Below are 18,820 nucleotides of genomic sequence, written 5' to 3' on the forward strand. Positions count from 1 at the left end.
TCCTATGATGTTATAACTCATGTGGCTTCTGCTCTTAAGTGAGCAGTATCTGCTCTGACTAGTCATAGGTATCTTAAGGTGGTGATTTGCCCTCTGACTTCAGTGATCTAATGGATTCAGGAAAAGTCACTGACTTCAATATTTCAGCTAAGAGAAGTGATTATTTCTAAGCACTTCATATGTCTGATCATAAAATGAAATTGGCCCCTAATTTTTCACTAAATTAGGTCTACAATACCTTCCTACTGATGTTTCTGAACTGACGTTACTGAACTGACATTATTGAACCACTTTGCCCACTGCACAATATGTTAATCACTGAAAAATTATGAGTTTTGCAAAAGAGAAATAATTTATTCAGAAGGCAGAAAACTGTGTGGAGATGGAAGAATCAGGGCTCAAATTTGTTCCACTGAGGATAGGGTTTAGGGATATTTATGGGATGAAGAAAGGTGGTCTGAGGTGAAGGAAAAGTTATTGGATATAAGAACAAATGAAGTAAACAGAGGTCTACACACATGTTATCAAATGTCATGGTTCTTCATAGGGTGCACGTTTAGAGAATGGCAACAGTAGCAAACTTGGAGGAGGAGGTGTGGCCCTTGGATATCAAAAGTTCACCCATGACACATTTGCTCAAGTGAAAAATTAGTACCTTTGGTTGGTTTGAGATAGACAAAGGTAGCCTCCAAGTTCCTGCAAATCAACTTAGGCAAATGTTACCATTGTGACCCACACATCAGAAAAATTTTCCATTGCAAAGCTAATGGGTGTATATTGCTTAGTAACTGGAATCTCTAAAGCTGATGATAAAAGCAAGCAATTACAGGAATTGAAACTCGAGGCTTTATTCAGGTTTTTCCTTGTTTTCACCAGGACTTATTGAAGTTTTTGTTATTTCTTTTCTGTTCTTAGTAGGAATATCATTCCAAATAAGCAATACATGAAATTTTCTAGTTTTAATTGCTAGGATTGTACCTTTTAGTTTCTGGGCACTGTTTTCTAATTATATTTTGTTCAGATTTGATTTCTTCCTTACATTTTAAATTCTATCTTTTATAACTTTAATATGTTAAACCATGCTTATATTATCATTTTTATCTAATAACTCTACTATGTAGTTATTTAGAATTTAGTATTGAAGACTGGTAGATTTTTGTTGTCTTTTTAATTTTTGGTTTTAAATTCATATTTGATGGTGCTTTTGTTTTCTGGATCAAAGGAATATTTATTACAGCATTTATGGGCTACCTCCTCCATAAATAAATCTGTACAGAGTTGGGAAGTAAGACCATGACATGTACAGAAAGAAAGCATACCATTAAGGTTCAGGTACCAGTTAAAGACATCAGCATCCTCCCAGTTTCAAGTATAGGAACAAGGCTGCTGGGATCTCTGTTGGAGTGAAAACAATTGAACCCATGGGACAGGATCTCTCAGAATGGCGGCAGGGGAGGAGGTCCATTATAGGTTTAACCTATGACCCTGGTCCAAAAGTCCCAGTTTTCTCTGCCACTTCCAAAGCTCGCTTCAGGTTTTGGTCAAACAGCTCACACCTGATGGGTATTTCCAGGGAGTAGAATGAATTCTTGAGGGCAAAGTCTGGGTAAATTTCATAAATTTTTCCAAAGAAGAGAATCTATTCCGGCTTGCCTAGGATCTGCCAGCACCTCAAACTTGATCCCTGTCAGTGTCTGGAAGCAGTGAATTCTGAATGTGTTGCTCCAACATCTCAATGCCTGATCCTCCCTGTTCAGGAGACAGCTGGGAGCCAATGGCAGAAAGCGAGCGGAACATGGTGTCAGCATGAGCTTATCATTGGAGGTGAGGCGGGGCCGACCAAATCAAATGGACACCGGGTAATTAGCAGGGTTACCCAGATACTCCAGCACCTCTTTCCCGTCAGTCATATACTGGCTGTTCACGTCCACGCCATTGATGGCCAGCACTGCATGGTCCACCCAGATGACATCGCGCTGTCCGAAGGCAACCAGCACACCGCTGGTCATGTAGCCTCTAAAAATCACCATTGCAACCCCTGCCGCTCAGAAACTCGGTCCAGCCTCTTCTCGAAGTCCCGCCTCAGAACCGCCGTCCCAGGACCCACTCCGACCACCACCCCAGCTTTCTCCTCCTAGCACCCCTGCAGCCTGCTGAAGGGTGCTTGCTGCACTCGAGGCTACCCGCCTGTGCCTCGTGGGACTGGACAGCTACTCCCAGGACTGCTCTGCTTCTCGGTGCCAGGAGAGCACTTTGCTCCTTAACTAGCAGCAGTCCAACAACCAAGGGGCAGTATCTAGAGTGCGCGGCTCAGGCACAGGCATTCATTTCTCCCATCCCGCCTTTCTGACGGTGCTTTTTTTTTTGTTTGTTCGTTTTTTATGAGATTCATAAAGAAATTTTGTTGAAATTTTGTTTTTCTAAAAATATGTTCTATTTTCTGGACTCTATCTTCCAGCTTGAAAACAAATCCAATCATTTATGTATCAAGTAGTCGAGTACCTTCCATGTGGTAGGGAATGTTTTATACAGCGTTTGAACCTCGCTATTTACCATAATGAAGCTTACCTTTTGATGACTATTAATATAAACAAAATTATTTCTTCTCTAAGAAATTTTCCTTCTTAGTATGGATGGTATACATTAATCTTCAGAACTGCATGCAGGAGGGTTTTATTTCATAAGATCCTTTTATGTAAGGGTAAAGATGGAGCAGACTTTTTTTTCTTGTCATCCCTTTTGTGGTAAGGAGTGTATCTTAAAGTCCACCTATTCTCCTAGGGTAGAAGACATTAAGCAAATTGACTGTATGGCAGATTACAGATTCCAACTGGAAATTTTTCTTGGTTTAAAATCTTTGTTCTGTATTCACAACACAGCCTTTAAAAATCAAGTCACTTTGTGACACAGTTTGATAAATGTCTAAAGGCAATTCTACCATTTACTTTTGGATGTTGTTTTCTCCTTAGTTCTTTGCTATATGTCACCTTTTTTTCCAGATATTTTAAAGCATTTTATATTTGAGAATGATATGCTAGGAAAGCACAGAAGACACTTATTTATTCCATTCCCTTTCCTATATCCTGTTCATTGCCAAATAAAAAGTTTTGTTTCTAAAGAGGAGGAGAAGGCTTCTAGTCTATTGTCAGGGACCAAGAAGTTCTTATTCTGAGAACATTCTGATCTTTACAATAAGCAGCAGCGCCCCTCCCTTCCCGCCGGCGCAAACTTCACCTTCCCGGCGGCATGAACCTCACCTCCCGGCCGGCGCGAATTTGCACCCTATCAGGAACCCAGCAGAAGAACACAGCCAACCAGCCTGCACCTTGTCACACCCCTCCTTCCCTCAGTATAAATACCCCTGTGTGAACAATAAAAATTTGCAGCTTGATCAGAATTCCTGTCTTGCTGCCTCTCCCTGCGTCTCTTGTCCCTTCATTCCTTCTCTCTCAGGTTTGCGGTCCCGTGTTGATGTCCCGCGGGTCGGGACAGTTGGCGCCCAACGTGGTCGATTGGAAACTTTGAGAAGCGGAACGCTGCCCTCCGGGGAAGACTTGGCCAAGCAGGATTCGGGATCGCCCTGGTAGACGCAACCGGGAGTCAGATCCAGGAGGAGAGTGAGGTCAGCGCAAGGTAAGTGACGTACCATGGGACAAGCAGTCTCGTCACATGATTTGTTTCTGACGGGTCTCGAGGAGGCCCTCAAGACTCGGGGAGCGCGTGTTAAGAAAAAGGATTTAAGATTATTCTTTTCATACATAGAGGATTTGTGTCCTTGGTTTCCCCTCGAGGGATCGATTGATGGTAAAAGGTGGCTCAGAGTAGGAGACTGCCTCAAAGATTATTATGAGACTTTTGGTCCTCAAAAGGTGCCCGTCACTGTCTTTTCTTATTGGAATTTAATTAATGAGATTCTTAAAAGTTCACCCTTTGACAGTGGTACTTTAAAACTTGTAAAGATTGGGGAGCAGGCAATGCAATCTACCTCTCGCCCCCCATCGGCATGCCCTTCGGTTAGTATTCAAATGCCCCCTGCTCAGCCTTCTCAGGACCCTGGGACCCTCCCAGACCCTGGGAACCTCCCAGACCCCACCTTACCAAAGGAGTCCCCTAAAAATCCCCCTAAGATTTATCCGGTTTTAAATCCCCATGATGAGTTGACCCCAGAGGATGAGGCCACCCTGGAGGAGGCAGTGGCTCAACACCATTTTCCAGACCTGCCACCTCTTACAAATCCACTTCCCACTTATACACCCCCTGCCTTTTGTGCTCCGGTCCCTCAGGGACCTACTGCCCCCCCAGACATTTTTTCCCCGCTTCCCTTGCCTAATCTAACCCCTTTACGCGAGTCTCTCCAACATAGGCGGGAACAAATCCAACTTTTAAAAGAACTAAAAGCCCTTGATGCCGAGCTTCGCTCACTGGCCTTGGGCACGGAGTTAACACAAACTGGCCCAAAACCCCTTAATACTCGTAAGGTGAAGCCACGTGGTCAGCCTGTTCTTGCCTTTCCAGTCACTCGCAGTCAAGCAGATCAGCCCCCCCAAACTGAAGCAGAGAATTTAGAAGGAAGTCAGGAAGAGGAACCAGGGGAGGAACAAGAGGTAGAACCAGAGAGGGAACAAGAGGAGGACCAGGAATCAGGGGATGAGGAGGAGCCCACCTCTGGACAGAGTGGAGCCCTTGGTTCTTATAAAAGGCTGAGCCTCCGCTTTCTTGAAAGACTTAAAAAGGCTTGTACACAGTATGGCCCCACTGCACCTTATACACTGGCCTTGCTAGAGAACCATAGTACACAGTGGCTCACCCCTAATGATTGGAAATTTTTGGCCCGAGCCACCCTCAGTGCAGGTGACTTCCTGTTGTGGAACGCAGACTTTAGGGAATACTGTCGGGAAACTGCCCAAAAAAATTCAACCAAGGCTTCCTCTAAATCCTGGACCTATGTTAAATTAGTGGGTAATGTGCCATTTGATACTAACCCTAAACAGGCACGCTTTCCTACTGGGCTCCTAGCACAGGTTCAAACTGCTGGTTTGCATGCTTGGAGATGGCTCCCTCAAAAGGGCTCGGCCACCACCTCCCTAGCAAAAATTCATCAGGGTCCAGACGAGCCTTATAGTGACTTTGTTGCCCGGCTTAATCTAACTGCGGAGCGCCTACTTGGACCAAGTGAAAACGAGAGCTCCTTTGTAAAATATCTTGCCTTTGAAAATGCCAACCCAATATGTCAAGATGTTCTTCGGCCCCACAAAGATAAAGGGGACCTTTCTGACTTCATTAGGCTGTGTGCCGGGGTAGGAACAGCCCATGCCATGGGTCTCGCCATTGGTGCCGCCTTCACCAAGGCCCTTCACCACCCTGGCCCACGTACTTGCTTTACTTGCAAACAACCTGGCCATTTTGCGCGAGACTGCCCAACAGGGAAACTGGGTCAAGGACCCATATTTCCTCAAACAGGGGCTAAACCACCTCCGCTCACCCTTTGCCCTAAATGTGGTAAAGGTCGCCACTGGGCCAAGGAATGTAGATCCAAGACCAATGCCCTTGGACAGCCTATTCCCTCTAACTTCTCGGGAAACTCCTCTCGGGGCCAGCCCCTGGCCCCGACCACCCCCAGAACAAACCCAGGGGCAATAAGGTTTGTTCCCTCTCAGACTCCCAACCCAATCCAGGCTCCCTGTCCTTCTCCACAATCACCTCCCTCCAACGTGCTACCCCAGGCAGCGCAGGATTGGACCTCTGTGCCTCCACCGATACAATATTAGACTCTATGCAAGGACCTCAAATAATACCCACTGGGGTTGTAGGCCCCCCTCCACCTCATATGTGTGCTCTTATTCTTGGGAGAGCTCCTACCACCTTACAAGGTGTTCAGGTCTTCCCTGGCATCATTGATGATGATTACACTGGAGAAATTAAAATACTGGCCACAGCTGTTAACGGAGTAGCTGCCATCCCTGCAGGAACAAAAATTGCACAATTAATACTCCTTCCCCTCAATTCAGGAAATTCACCAGGAAACACAGCCTCCTTAGGTTCCTCTGATGTGTATTGGGTCCAACCTATCTCCCACAAAAGACCCACTCTTACCTTATTTATTGAAGGAAAGAAATTCCGAGGGATCCTAGATACTGGTGTGGATGCCACAGTTATTTCTCAAAAATATTGGCCATCAGAATGGCCCCTCACCTCATCACTAACTGACCTTAAAGGAATAGGGCAATCAAGAAACCCCTTAGTTAGCTCCAGGGTGCTTAATTGGACTGACACAAAAGATAACACAGGGAATAAAGGAACCGTTACCCCCTTTGTTGTTCCTGATCTCCCTGTCAACCTTTGGGGACGAGACATTCTAAGCCAAATGAAAGTTATTCTTGCTAGTCCCGACTCTTTAGTCACTCATCAAATGCTTCGTATGGGCTTTATCCCTGGTACAGGCCTTGGGAGGCTAGGACAAGGACAGGTTGAGCCTGTACAGCCCATACAAAAAACAGACAAGTTTGGACTTGGGTATGTGGATTTTTAGTGTCGGTCCCTGACCCTCCTGTACCCCATGCAGACAAAATTATTTGGGAAACTCAAACTCCTGTGTGGGTGGATCAGTGGCCCCTTACCCAAGAAAAATTAGAGGCTGCCTCTATGTTAGTACAGGAACAGTTGACAGCCGGCCATGTGGAACCCTCAACCTCACCCTGGAATACTCCTATTTTTGTTATTAAGAAGAAATCAGGCAAATGGCGCCTTTTACAGGATTTGCGCGCTATCAATAAGGTTATGCGCCCGATGGGGGCACTACAGCCAGGCATCCCTACACCGGTAGCTATTCCTAGGGACTATTATAAAATGGTCATCGACTTAAAAGATTGCTTTTTTACTATTCCTTTACATCCTGATGACAGACCCTATTTTGCTTTCAGCCTCCCCCGCATCAATTTTCAGGGCCCTATGCAAAGATTTCAATGGAAGGTCCTTCCCCAGGGTATGGCTAACAGCCCTAGTCTTTGCCAAAAATATGTTGCTCAAGCAGTAGACCCTGTGAGAGAGCGGTGGCCACAAGTTTATATATTACATTATATGGATGATTTGTTAATTGCTGCACCTAATACCTATGTTCTTAACAATTGTTATTTGGATCTCTATAAAGCCCTTACTGCCTTGGGACTTCAGATAGCCCCTGATAAGGTTCAAACACAGGACCCCTACACCTACTTGGGCCTCAAACTTCAAACTAATCAAATTCAAATCCCTAATATACAATTGCGTGTGGACCATCTCCACACTCTTAACGATTTCCAAAAACTACTAGGGGATATCCAATGGCTAAGACCATATTTAAAACTGCCCACCTATGTGCTTTTGCCTCTTAATGATATTTTAAGGGGAGATTCTGACCCTTCTTCTCCTCGAGAGCTTACTCCCGAGGCACAGCAAGCATTAATTCAAGTCACAGAAGCCATTGCTCAACAATTTGTTACACAAATATCTTATAACCTTCCTTTGGTTTTGGTTATATTACACACCCCTCATACACCCACGGGACTATTCTGGCAGCGGGATCCACATTTTAAAAATAAAGGTTGCCCCTTGCTTTGGGTTCATTTGCCCGCCACATCCTCTAAAGTTATTGCTGTCTATCCTGCTCAGGTAGCTTCTATCATTATTAAAGGTCGCTTGCTTTCTCGACAACATTTTGGCAAAGACCCTGATAGCATTCTGATTCCATACACTAAGGATCAAACCCAATTTTTGCTACAGACGAGGGATGAATGGGGTATTGCTCTATCAGGCTTTTTGGGAATAATCGATAACCATCTTCCCAATGACCCCCTTTTGCATTTTGCTCAGTTACATCCATTTATTTTTCCTCGGGTTACTCGGAAGGCTCCTATTCCACAAGCCCTTACTGTTTTTACAGATGGCTCCAGCAATGGCCGTGCAGCCTTTGTTGTTGATAATCAGCCCACCACCTTTGACACTGCCTATCCATCAGCACAGCTTGTAGAATTGTTTGCTATAACACAAGTCTTTATGACATTTTTTGATAAACCTATTAATATTTATACAGACAGTGCTTACATTGCCCATTCTGTGCCCCTATTGGAGATTTCACCCGCCATTAAGGCTTCCTCCAACGCAGCCTTTTTGTTTAACCAGCTTCAACGACTAATTCAGGCTAGAAAACATCCATTTTTCTTAGGACACATTAGAGCACATTCTGATCTTCCCGGTCCCCTATCACGGGGTAATGCTCAGGCTGATGCAGCCACTCGGTCCCTTTTCCCAGTTCTTATTGGATCCATCCGAGAGGCCACAGATTTACACAAACTTCACCACTTAAATTCTCAGAGCCTTCGGCTACTTTGTAAAATTACCAGGCAACAAGCAAGGGAAATTGTAAAAGCGTGTCCTGCTTGCGTTGTCTCCCTTCCTATTCAACATCTGGGTGTTAACCCTCGAGGATTACTGCCCAATCAGATTTGGCAGATGGATGTTACTCACTTTCCTGAATTTGGGAAAACAAAGTACATACATGTTTCCATAGATACCTTTAGTGGCTTTATTTTTGCATCACCGCATTGCGGAGAAGCTACCAAGGATGTCATTTCTCATCTTGTCTCAGCCTTTTCCATAATGGGAAAGCCAGCACATATTAAGACAGATAATGGCCCTGCATATACCAGTACCAAGTTCAAACAGTTTTGTGCCACTCTTCAAATCTCTCATACTACTGGAATTCCATATAACCCTCAAGGTCAAGGCATTGTGGAACGTGCACACCTCACCTTAAAAACCTGGCTTACCCGCCTTAAGGCCTCTTCCCTTGCATTTACCACTCCCAGGGATCGCCTTAATCATGCATTATTTGCTCTTAACTTTCTTACCCTAGACAATGAAGGACATTCGACCGCAGACAGACATTGGCATCCCTCTTCTAGTTCTGCTCGCCCATCTGTTATGTGGCGCGATCCTTTAACAAATAAATGGAAAGGCCCAGATCCCGTCCTCATTTGGGGACGAGGCTCAGCTTGTATTTTAGATCAAGAACAAGCAGCCCCAAGATGGTTACCAGAACGCCTGGTCAAACAGGTCAATGATTTACCACAACCCAGGGACGGAAACCTTCCCCCTGAGGATGAATCTTCCTCTCTTATAGATGCAGCTAACAATCTATGCGAAAAATCCCCTGAATGACAGACCCTGTTCTTGCACAACCTCTACAGCAGTGGCCTCAGGTACTGCTGGTTTGGGGGTCTCTCTTACTCAATATACAAAATTATCCAGACAATTGATTTCTGATGTACAGATACTCTCAAGCACCATACAAGATCTTCAAGATCAGGTGGATTCCTTAGCAGAAGTGGTCCTACAAAATAGGAGAGGTTTAGACCTTCTAACTGCCGAACAGGGAGGCATTTGTCTGTCTTTGCAGGAAAAATGCTGTTTCTATGCCAACAAGTCAGGAATTGTTAAGGACAAGATCAAACAGCTGCAGGAAGACTCAGAAAAACGCCGACAAGCACTGGCTGATAATCCACTATGGACTGGATTCAGTGGACTCCTTCCCTATCTTCTTCCCTTCTTAGGTCCCCTCCTTTGCTTGCTGCTTATTGTATCTATAGGTCCTTTGATATTCAACAAGATCATGGCTTTTCTTAAAGCTCAAATTGAGGCTATACAGGCGAAACCTATTCAGGTTCATTACCATCGACTGGAGATGATGGATCGTGATGATGATCTTAAAAGACCATCACCCCTGTGAGCTGAACTGGACAGCCAATGACGGGTAAGATTCGTGAGAGCTCATACCAACCTAAGACAGGAAATGAGGGCTAGAGCCTCATTATCCAATGACGGGTAAGGATGTTGCTCTGCCATGGACAACCTAAGACAGGCGCAGTTCCCGAGGGATTGTCACTCCAGCTCTGTACCTGTTCGGGCAAGCCGCGCCCCCGCCTCAGAGCATAGCCTCTATCACCCCCTTAAAATATGGCTATCGAAAAATGGTCAATAATTTTATATAAGAAAGGGGGAAATGTCAGGGACCAAGAAGTTCTTATTCTGAGAACATTCTGATCTTTACAATAAGCAGCAGCGCCCCTCCCTTCCCGCCGGCGCAAACTTCACCTTCCCGGCGGCGCGAACCTCACCTCCCGGCCGGCGCGAATTTGCACCCTATCAGGAACCCAGCAGAAGAACACAGCCAACCAGCCTGCACCTTGTCACACCCCTCCTTCCCTCAGTATAAATACCCCTGTGTGAACAATAAAAATTTGCAGCTTGATCAGAATTCCTGTCTTGCTGCCTCTCCCTGCGTCTCTTGTCCCTTCATTCCTTCTCTCTCAGGTTTGCGGTCCCGTGTTGATGTCCCGCGGGTCGGGACAGTCTATGAATGATTAAAAATAGAAAGAAATTCAGAATTCTGGTAAGGAAGTTATTAGATTATTCCACTTCTATTTCCTTGAACATATCCTGATTTACAAGTTTTACATTAGTGATACTATATAATGTGAACTTAAAATTATAGTCACTTTTTTTTTAGTTAAAATTTTCACTTGCAAACTTATTTATTATTAAATCTACTTTTGCTAATGGTTATTTGATTAATCAATGTTAAAAGTTTTATTTAAACTTGTTTTGAAACTATTTTAATGTGGTTCTAAAAGTAAATACTAAGTTAATATCCATGTGTACTATACCAAGAAAATAGTGTAATTTTGTTTAAAAAATTATAAATTCAATTAATTGTTCTTATAAAGCAATTGGAACTTAATATGTGCCTTTGCTTGCAAAGCAGAAATTAAATGGACATTAGTGGTCTAAAGAAAATTACAGTTTAAATGGTTTCTTATTTTATACTGAACAAGCATAAATAATATATTTATTTGATAATAATTATCTGATTTTCCAGTTATATAAGGAATTCATCTCTCTGTGCATTTTTAATATAGTTGCATTAAAATTTAACAGGTAATTTACTACTTCTATAAAATTTATTTGCATCTAAATTAGAAATCTGTGAAAATTTGATACAATATTTTGTTATATGAATGAATATTTTCCACATATACTGCAGCTCCATGTGCAAGCCAAAAATTCCTTAGGTAGCCATAGGCAAACTTTTTCTCTTTCTTATACACACATACAAAATACACTTGAGTTTGTAATGATAGGTCTGCTCATGAGGAGAGAGATTATAAGACTTTCCTTTATATATCAGTGCTTCAGCTTGAACAAACATCTTGTACTGCTTTAAACTTGACTACAAAGTGTTTTATAAGCTTCTCTATAGCCTTTGCAAGTTATTGAGGTTAATGGTCAATGCAATTGCCATCTCTTATGCAATAAACTACTTTATTTTGTCTGTGAGTTCTCTAAGGAGTAACACAAGCATAAAGGGTGTATTCAGCATACATGAAATATAACCCTATTAGAGTAGCCAACTAAATTACAGAATCTTTGAAGCAGAAAAGCTGCCAACTCTGTAAAATGATGGTCTTTCTATTCTTGAATGAAATGAAATGATAAGCCTGCTGATTTCAATAAAAGAATTTGAACCAAAAATCCAGACTCATACAAAGTGAACCTAATAAAATTGGAATGGCAGTACACATAATCTATTTGATGATTGTATTGAAGAAGAAAAAAATAGTATGACCAGAATTGCTATGAATATACCAACTCATTCTGAAAAAGAAGAAATGTTTGGACAAAAGAATAGAGATAAACTATTCTTTCATCTAGAAGATTACTACCTACCACAAACATCTGTTAAAATATGGTGTCATTTTTATGTTCATCACAATAGAAAACCTGTTTATTAAAGATAATATATTTCTAGATACCAGAAACAGGATTTTACATTAAAGACCTAACAATATGATACTAAGTGTGTAACTAATGATATATTTAATACTAGTGATTTATGTCTCATTGAACTTTATTTTATGTCTTGGATAGCCATACATTTGGTAGTTGAAGCTTTCACAATTTTTAGATATTTAGTATTCTGTAATACTTGCTCTTTAATTCCTATCAGCATTTTCATTCTATTATTCATTTTTTCTTAATTTTTATGTGCTTACAAACCATAAATTCTCAATTAGCCTCCAACTAAAAACTAATATTTATTCATAATCAGATACTAATGAATTCATGAATAAAAGGAAGTCAAGAAATAAAGAATTTGGTGAGCATGCTGCTTTAAACTATTTTATTTCTACTGCTGAATTTTGTGCAAGTTCAAACCTGCAAATAAAATTATTCTTGATGAAAACCCAAAGACAGTTATGTATTTTGTGTTTTATTAATTTGAATAGCAATATAAAGAACATTTACTGGTATCACATATGAGGTTATATGTGTTTTGTTCCACTTGACATAACTATTCCTGAACCATATTTGTAAACTAGAGATCTGAAGTTTGCAACGTGCTTTGTGTTTTTACCCTGAAAGTTCTTATTTTTAACAAATGTATGATTCAGAGATGTTTGACAAGGACTATTATGAAAAACTTTGCAAAATCTTATAAACACATTTTAAAAAAAATCTTATTATGTAGGTTATTAGCCTGTAAGGTTTAATGATTACTAGACTACACTTTAAATACTGAACACATGCCATGAGTTGAGGCTATAATGACAATATTGTCATAAGTCTCCACTTCAAAGAAGCTATACTAAGGGAGAGAAAGATATTGTTATATATTTATTACTAGGCAATATCTTAAGTAGCCACATCTCCTAACACTGAGCAAAATATGTGCTAGTATCTTAGATTTATAGATGAGATTATAGAATATGTGAACGCTAAGGTAAATACAAATCAATTAAATAAATGCTAGAGAAATATATTCCAAATGTTATTAGAGAACAAAGAAAGAGTTGATACCTTGTTTAGCACAAAGTATCATCAGGCATTCAAGTGTTGGCCTTCTAGCCTGGTCTTTCAGATGAGCCAAGTAATAAGGTAAGTGGAAGATGGTGAATTAGTTAAGTATTGTTGCTGATTAACAAATATCACAAATTTAGTGGCTTAAAACAGCAACATTTATTATTTCATAGTTTTTGTGGATTTGGAATCTGTGCATGTCTGGGCTGGATTTTCAGCTAAAGAAGTTGTAAGTCTACAGTCAATATGTTGACCAGGACTGCAGTTCATGTGTTACTCAAATGGTGAAATATTGGGGAAGAAAACACTTATAGGATTACTTAGGCTAATCACAGAATTTACTCCCTGTGCTTTTAAGATTGAGGTGTCTAGTTTCCATCTGGCTAAGACTTGAAACCACTCCAGGCTCCTAAAATCTAGCAACAGGTCTTTGCCATGTAGGTTTCCTCAACATGGTCTCTTGCTTTCTCAAATCTAGTCATGGAGAAAGGCCCCAGCAAGATGAGCACTAAAATCTTACATAATAATAGTCACACACACAGACGCACAACCATCCTGACATCTGTGTTGTGTTCTATTAGTAAGCAACAAGCCATAGATTCCACCACTTCAAGGGCCGGGGATCTTACAAAGCATGAAAACCAGGAGGCAGGGCCACAGGAACCACCCTGAAAGGTGGGCGACCATAGTGTTAAAGGAAGAAGAAGATAACCTCTGTGTGAAGAAGACAAAACAGATAGGCTGAGAAAAACTGGAAAGAATAGAGTTTTAAATTTACCTTGGAAAAGTATAGTTGATCATTTCTGGAAACTCTGAATCATATTTGTTTCAAAACATGAAATCCTGCAAACTCCCCAAAGGATTTGAACAATAACATCAAGAACAGTGTGTTAGTCATGCTATTGCATGACTAACATCATGTATTGAAAAACTGTGTTTAGGATTATGTATCTGATTCCCAAATTTACCCAGTAAAAATATAAGATACCTAGTTAAATTTCAACATCACAAATAACAGTAATTTTATATTAGTATATTCTATGTGTTGCTGTACAATTTGTCCAAAATATTTGGGATGTACTTATACAAAAACGATATTTATTTGAAACAGAAATTTAGCAGACACTAACTCACTAATGGTATTTTATATGGGGAACTTGATCATATAAGATCTTATTTATAGTGAACGAAAAAATGAGATATAATATTAATATCATTTTCATCATCATCTTGAATACGAACCAAACCTTAAAATGTTTAAGTTCTTGTTGAGGATGGTTTTTTGTTTGTTTGTTTGTGTGGTACTGGGGATGGAACCCAGGTCCTCGTGTGCCAGACAAGCACTCCACTACCAACCAACATCCCCACATTGAAAACACGGATGTATTTAAGTGGTAATCCTAGAATTCAAATACAGTTTTAACACCATTAAAGAGACTACCATTTTGCCCTTTATATTTTCCTTCCTGTCCGCATAAAATGACATTTTAAAGTATTTACTTAACTAACATTTTCTCAATAAGTTAAGAGAATTAAAAACAACACAGAAAGAACTTGACACTAGATGCACTTATTAGACAAACTGAGCACACTTGGCAGTGATTCAATTTGGGAGACAGAAAGGCTACATAAGAGCAGCCCCTGCTGTGGCATTTGAGCAGTGGCAGAAGCAAGAAACAGATGTTTAGTGGGGGAGAAGATGAATAACTCTGGTGGAGACCTGCTATGGCAAAGTGTGAAGTACCCCAAATATAGTACTCTGTGATCTGTGGCACATTGTATTATTCACTCCTTATTATTTCTTCTTAAGTTGTTCTATGCTGGAATTGCTGCAGCAGAGGTCTCTTTTCAACTTGACTTTATTCTCTTTATTCTCCTATGGGGCCTTACTTTAATATGCATTATAATCTAGCAAATAATCTCCCTGCAGGAGAATGAAAGCTAGGGTAAACAACCAAAATAAACACAAGTCATTTCTCCTGAGAAGACATTGCGTTCTACATGTCTACTAACCTTATAAACGCTGAATTTCATTTGGGGCCTGAGTTGTATATTACAAAGTAAGGTGTTTCAGAATCTAATTCCTCACTATGATTAAGATGGAAGGATTTCAAAATGTTCCCGAAACATCTAAAGTGGCAACTGTTGTATAAGAAGAAAGCATTAGTTGCCAAGGGGAGGTCAGAGTTGATGGTTGAATATTCCATTGGGTTTTTTCAGTCATAACAATTACAGTACAGTATCACATAAGTTCTTTGTTATAGATGTTAAACACTATGTCACTTATCTATTTCTATAGCATCTCTCCCTTCTTTCCCTTCATTTCCTATTTACTCCTTTATCAAATCTCTCCATCTGTTTATAAATTTATTTTTTCCAAATATATTTATAAATGAAACTGTTTATCTCTCTAATCAAAGCTTAGAGTATATAATACAGAAAAACGATACATTTTATGTCAAAGTTTTGCAAAGAAAACAAGAAGAGAATTTTTACTTGTGGCTATTAGGGTATTCTTATATTATGCTTTGGGAAAAAAACAGCCTCCACAATTCAAAGGCTAATTACTCCCAAAATCTAATGAATGATATAGTCCCCAAATAAATTGCCAGTAAGTTCAATTCTTTATACTCACCAAAATTCCTAGGCCAGAGGAGGTTGTTGCATCTAGGATAAAGGAAGATTGGAATCATGTATTCATGCATTGGTCCTGAAGTTCCTGCCTGGGAAAGGCTCAAGTCATTTTTGTTCCATTATGTGGATGCCAAAACATATGGGGATAAAGAGAAGTACAGTACTGCCATTGGCCTAGAGAGAGAGAGAAACATTTGATGGAAAATATCAATAATTTTTGCTCCAAATCATGAAGAAATTTAGACTTTTTTATTTTAAAAATCACCTTATTGAATGTTTATGGGAGATTTAAAAGCAGACAGATCAATATTTACACTTGGAGATTACACTTGGAGATTAAAATACCTTGCTGGGAAGGCATGAAATTGCAAGTGCTATATATACATCATGAGCATACATTCACATTTTTATCAAACATGCTCCCTTGAGAGAAACAAAAGCAGTTCTCTTGATACACAAGTAATGAGTACTTTCCCTTCCACTTGTTGAAGTAAATGTTTTTAAAGAGGGTCTTCAGTCAGGTTATTTGAGAAAGAACAAAAAGTAAGCAGCTGATGTGTTTTCTGAACTGGTTTCACACTTCCTTGTTCTTAGGGCAATCAACCAGAAGTTGTTATCTTGTGAGTGCTTTATAGAAATGTGTGAATTCTCACTTCTTATGTGATTATCAATTTTCATTTAAAAATATCAAAATGTGTATGGATCTCTAAACATTTTGTCATGAACCTAAACTGGTATCATTAGATGCAATTTTTACGTGAAATGGTTTTTAAAACTCAATCATAGACAACAGAGACACATTTTTTGGTAAATCCTTTTTATATGATTTCTTTTCAAATACACAAAAAATATGAATAAAATGAACACCCAGATGTAGGTTGGAGGGATTGAATACATGTGAGTTTAAATGTGGAAATCATAGACGATGTCAAAATTGTGTGATAATGTAATGGCTTAGCTCTTCCTTTCTATCCATCCACAACACATAAAGGGAATAGAGTGTCCAAAAAAATTAATTTACTGGCTACATAGTATTTCTACTCAATCCTTATTAGCATCCAGTTCATATATCTTACAAGGCAACTTATCTGGCATTTAGGGTACATGAATATATGTACTTCATTTTTCCTCCACATGTTTACATGACTGCTCTTTGGAAACAATACTTGTTTATATCAATTGATTATTTGCCTCTATTGGTTGAATCTGTTCATGATACAGATAAAGTCAGTAGAACAATTGATGAATCTTTATCTCTGAATTTGGTTCCAACAGTGGAGTGTCCTATGATTTTTCTAGGATATTAATGGGGGTAGATTATCTCCTTTCTAAACTTCGAAGTCTTACCAATATGAGAAGGCAGAATATAGAAAGTGTGATAGTAGAAATCTTTCTTGGCAGTCAAGAAGAGAAAACGGCCGATTTGGGCTAGTTTTAACTGGTGAAGGAGGTAATAACTGCACACGGGATGTTTGGGTTGACCTTAATTCTGAAAAGCCTCAAGAGGTCACTGAAATTGTAACCAGTTCATTTTTTTCATTTCTTTTGAAACTTGTTCTATAAGCTATAGTCTTGACCTGTCACATAATAGCATGTTTAAAAGGAAGAAAAATAAAAATAAAAAATAAAAATGAAAAGATCCTATCAACTTTTTTTGTGTGTGTGTGCTAGCTTTTCTGGAATAGAAATGGAGTAAGTGCAAAATAGTTGTGATTTATGTAAAAAACAGCATTTCTATCAACATGAGAAAAGAAGTTGCTGTGTTTGATTAGAAATAAGGGGAAACATTACTAGAATTTTTTCCTACTATATCTTCTGTTACTATTTGGTCTAAAAATATGTTTTCTGTTTTCTCTAAGCTTAACTTTATAACTATAACACAAGAAAGAATGAGAAAATTGAAAAAGCAAATTCTGTTTTTCTATTAAAAAAAAATCCACCCAATTGAGTAGGTATCTCTTCACAGCAATCCAACATGAAACAAAAGTGCTTAAACATTAGTAACTGGAGACAGATTGCCCATGCTTGAAATCTCCTTTTGCTACTTCTCCCCTGTGAGATATGTGATATGTTTCTTAATTACTCTGTTCACCTTTTCTTCTATGGAAATGGGGTATAAACAGTAACTACCTCAAGGGGTTAAGTACATGAATAGAAAGTAAGTAGATAGAACAACCCATGCACATGGTAATGAATGAAAATCAGTTGTTTTTACTGGTTATCCCCATAACTTTTATTTTTATTGGACCAAAAAGATGAAAGATTGAAATAAAATGGTCAATCACATTCATGGTTTTCAACTTATAGTCTACAGTAGTCATTTTATTCATTTATTTTTATGTGTTTTGTCCCCTTTGTTCTTACTTTATAATTCTATTGCTATCAATAACTATTTTTTATTCTAACTAAATTATGCATTTAAATTCACTCTGTGATGTCTCAATGACAATGAACAAGGTAGAAATTTTAAATTCAGTGCAGATAGAGTAAGTATTTTAAAATTCATTGGGTCACAAATTCAATTTTTATTCTTAATAAGTCCTATGCATTCATGGTGTTACTAATTTAACAAATGATTTGCTTTAGGGCCTAATATGATTTTTAACTACTATTTAATTCTCCCTTTCCTCTTGATGTTGATTTTTCCATTTCCTTTTTTAATTAGTGGTCCTCTGGAAAGTCTCTGTAGAAGAATCATAGTTCAGTTATCTAAGATTTTGGTGTTGTTCCATTCACTTTTCTGGAGATAATTATTTTACTTTTCGAAAACCCTAGTAGAGATAGAAAGTCAAGGAGCTATCAGTGGCTGTTGCAGCAAGTTATCCATCATGAGCTGGGTGTTGCCTGTCCCTTCACATCATAACATTAGTCATTTGTATCATCTATATTTTGTCAAGTAGATATTTTTAAGGAATTGGGTTAAAGCATGTCTTAATACAAATACATTATGTGAGCAAGTGCATTAGATTCCCTTTTCACCTACTCTTATTACATTTATTTTTCTCCTTCAATTCATACTTACAGCTCTGTGGGAAGTTCCATAAAACCAGTTGCCTGTGGAATAACATCTTAGGAATAGTTTACAAATGAATCTGCATGATATTCTGGTACCAACCAGAAGTGGGCTGTTGCAGCACAATAACTCCGTTGAAAAGTATGCATGAAAGAAAAACAAGAGGAATCTCCTTAGTGAGCAGATTGTCAAGCCGTACATGTATTTGTCCAATTTGTCATTGAAAGATGTGTGTAAGTATGAATCTGCCTTGTTTTATGAGCAATGGCTAATGATTTGCCA

General features: G+C 39.3%; 1 pseudogene; it reads right to left on the reverse strand.

Annotated features, from left to right (window-relative positions):
- Positions 1 to 1,477: 1,477 nt before the first annotated feature.
- On the reverse strand, positions 1,478 to 2,009 carry LOC124982942 (trafficking protein particle complex subunit 4-like; annotated as a pseudogene).
- Between the last annotated feature and the right edge of the window lie 16,811 nt (positions 2,010 to 18,820).

This window comes from Sciurus carolinensis, chromosome 4, assembly GCF_902686445.1.
Source record: "Sciurus carolinensis chromosome 4, mSciCar1.2, whole genome shotgun sequence".
Classification (NCBI taxonomy): domain Eukaryota; kingdom Metazoa; phylum Chordata; class Mammalia; order Rodentia; family Sciuridae; genus Sciurus; species Sciurus carolinensis.